The following is a 3,569-nucleotide window of genomic DNA, read 5'->3' as shown; positions in this document are numbered from 1 at the left end:
ATCAGAGTATATAAATTTTTATTTGACATTTGCAATTTCACTCTTTAAAATATCTACTGCATATCTTTTTTCTTGCAGTTGTTTAAATATCGGAAAAAAACCAATAATTTAACCTACAGTCCCACAGGTCAAGGTATCTTCAAGAGTGAAACCAGTAGGAGATATCACGAGTTCGTAGTCCAGAGTCCCTTATCTCAAGCTTTAGTCTTGCAATGGCCTTCCTGTTTGCAGATGCAACCAACCAAATCTGCCAGCAAAGACACATCAAACTTGTTCAAGCCACCATAATCTGTCAAGATCACGCAAAGAAAAAAAAAACTCTTATTTTTTGCTAAAATTTTGGCCTATAAATTGCTGCATTAATAATTAGTTGCAATGAAGAAAATGCTTACCAAAGCTCGGTTAGATAATATGCCAGTTTACTTAGTAAATAAGTTGAAATGAAGTGAATTCATCCGAGGGAATTTCGCCATTTTCGTCCCTAAACTTTTACACTAAAATCAATTTCGTCCTTTATGATTTTTTTTTTAGCCAATTTAGTCCTTCGACTATTTTAAAGTCTCAAATGTAGGACTTTTGCGACAGCGACACCATATTTTACATATTCTATACAATCGATGATGGGTATATCTGTCATTTTAAATTAAATTCTTTAATTTAAATGGACCTTTGACTATAGTTCTTCTTCTCCAATGGGAATCTCATCCCATTCACCAGAAATTCGCACAAACGCTCACTTCACACACACACATATATATTCTTCAGTCCACGCTGAGAAAATTGAAGACTTTCTGCTTTTACGTTAAATTGATAGTTATCATCAAAATGAGGCTTAATACTTCTCACCCCTGTATGACTACCAATTATAGAATCTACTCCAACCCAATCATTTCCAGGTGTAGTGAACTGGCAAAATATACTATCAAAAAAACTGGGAAACTAAAAGAAACAAAACGGGTAACTACTAAAACATGCACGCCAAAATGTCAAATTTTCTGCTGAAATTGGAGACAGAGAAAAAATAAGATAAAACCCCTATTTTAAAAAAAAAAACAAATGGAAGTTGAAGTAATTGATTTGTTTTCCCTTAATAGTGGTCAAAATATTAAAGGTGTTTAGAATCAGACTGATGTGCAAAAGATTGTTCAGCATAGCCCAGATAATCTAATAGAACCTCCGAACAAACATGGTTTAACAGTCTCATCATTTCCCAAACTGCCCAATTATTTCAATGCAACATTAATATAAAGTTAAAGAGAAAACAAACACTGTAAAACTTAAATCCCAGATTAGCCGCTCAAGTAGAAGCGAGAAGCGCACCCCCTACCCATCAAAAATGGGGGCGGAAAGAGAAAATGCGTGGAAATCCGATCTCCATGAGTTGGTCTTGTTTCTGAAAACATGGCCGCTAACACTTTGGTTCTTCAGTGCCCTTCCCCCTGCAAACCCAATTGTCAGTCGCACTAATAAGTAGATGTACGATATTACTCAGCTCTTGATTTTTTGTTTTTTTCTTGTGAATTTTGTTTCATGATTTGAGTGTGCGTGGGAGAGAGTTTGTGCAAATTTCTAGTGAATGGGATGAGATTTCCATCGGAGAAGAAGAAGTCCGTTTAAATTAAAGAATTTAATTTAAAATGACAGATATACCCATCATCGGTTGTACAGAATATGTGAAGTGTGGTGTGGCCGCCGCAAAAGTCTTTCATTGGAGACTTCAAAACAGTCGAATGACTAAATTGGCTAAAAAAAATCATAAAGGGTGAAATTGGTTTTAATATAAAAGTTTAGGGCCGAAAATGGTGAAATTCCCTTCATCGGAAGGTAGTAGGGTCGATGATTAGCCAGCATGGTAGGGAAGACTCGGGAGAGTGTGGTATTTTTTCAAAAAATACAAAGAAGAAAGAGTTAAAAGCTCTAAAGATATGCTAAAAACACCTTATCCAAAAATTGATTTAAAAAGTTATTTAAAATCTACAGGAAAGTTTTTCAAAAATACAAAACTAGTTTCATAGTTAACAACTTCTCGAGTAGTGTCCATTTGGCACATGACCACCATATGCAGCCTAACCCATTATATAGTTTGAGTATCATGTTTTCTTTGGAAGAAATTATTATTCAGCAAGTAAATGGACTCTCAACCATAGGGAGCCAAAAAAAAATTGGGATAAAAAGGGCTATATGAAAAAGGCCAGAGTATCATATAAAATCAGCTACATGATAATATGATAGTATTAATCTACAAAGTGCATTGTTTTTTAATCGATCAAACGTATCATGGCCCCGTTTGGCAAATGAATTTTTTAAATATTTGTCTAAAATTTTACTGTAATTAACTGTAGAAGTTGTAGGAAAAATTTGTAAGATGTAAAACTTTTTCTTTACTTTTCTTTTTCTTTTTTTGCCTTTTATTTTTCTTTCCTCTCCACTTCTTCTCCCTCGCCTCATCAATTGCTGGCCACCAGGGCCGGAACCTCCATCGGCAACCAACGCTAGCAGTAGTAGGATTTTATTTTATTTTTTTTTGCTTTTTCCTCTCTCCCTCTCACTCTCCTCCTCCCCTCCCCTCTCCGCCCCTCTTCCCCGCCACCTCTCTTCCTATCCTACTACCTTCCCCCCTGCATAGATCATGCGACCAAATTGCGCAAGGGAGTGGGGGAGGGAGAGTGGAGAAGAAGGGAAAAAAGGAAGAGAGAAGGGGAGGAGGAGAGAGAGGAAGGAGGAGAGGGACAGGGAAAGAGAGAAGAGAGAGAAAAAAAACTTACCTCTACTGGAAGAGATGGGCGGCGTTGGAAGAGATGATCGACGTCGGAGGTGGCGATGGATTGATGTGGGGATAAGAAGAAAAAAGCAGGAAGGAAAATTGTTTTGTGTATTTTGAAATATATAGTTTAAAAATTTTTTAAATTTTTTAAGGTTTTTTTTTAAATGAAACAAAAATAGTTAATATCTTTATTATTATTATTATTATTATTATTATTATTTAAAAATTTCGGCAGAGTTTCCCCTTATAAAAGGATGAAACTCTCTACCAGCAACCCACAATTCAACAACAAATTTGCATCATAGTAAAAATTTTAAACATTTAATATCTGAAACTAAGATTAAATCTTTCCTTTTCAACTTCAGCTCTTCCAGTCAATCTAAAGTGTAACGGCCCCACCTCCCCCTAGGGCGTACCAAAGGGTTCGGCGGGTCGCCTGCCCAACTCTCGCCGGGACTCAGTCGTTCACTACAGTCCTCAATTAAATTACAATATAAAAATCAAATATGCATCAAATTCTCCAAGAATTACATATCACGAACCCACTTAAGTCCAAACGTTCATACAATCCCTAATAACAACTATTACACAAGAAGAAATCCAAAACTCAAACCATACGTGAGATAATCCATCCGGTCACATGAATACGTGCTACAAGCACTTCCTTCATCTCGAGCCCTGTGGAGGGGAATAAAACATTTTTGAGATGAGTTAGAAGCTCAGCGAGTAACCATTAAAATCAGTAATCAATTCAGTTTCACAGTCGTTCATTTCAGTGATGTCATGATTTCAAGATCAAATGTAC

General features: G+C 36.1%; 1 non-coding gene across 1 annotated transcript; it reads right to left on the bottom strand.

Moving 5' to 3' along the window:
• Positions 1 to 1,114: 1,114 nt before the first annotated feature.
• LOC113710770 (small nucleolar RNA Z122) lies at positions 1,115 to 1,215 on the bottom strand. The gene has a single exon (XR_003452955.2). It is a non-coding gene; the product is annotated as a small nucleolar RNA Z122 (small nucleolar RNA).
• Positions 1,216 to 3,569: the final 2,354 nt, after the last annotated feature.

Source organism: Coffea arabica, chromosome 9c (genome assembly GCF_036785885.1).
Source record: "Coffea arabica cultivar ET-39 chromosome 9c, Coffea Arabica ET-39 HiFi, whole genome shotgun sequence".
Classification (NCBI taxonomy): domain Eukaryota; kingdom Viridiplantae; phylum Streptophyta; class Magnoliopsida; order Gentianales; family Rubiaceae; genus Coffea; species Coffea arabica.
Note: the sequence above shows the minus strand (reverse complement) of the source record. Positions and strands in the feature narration are given on the sequence as shown.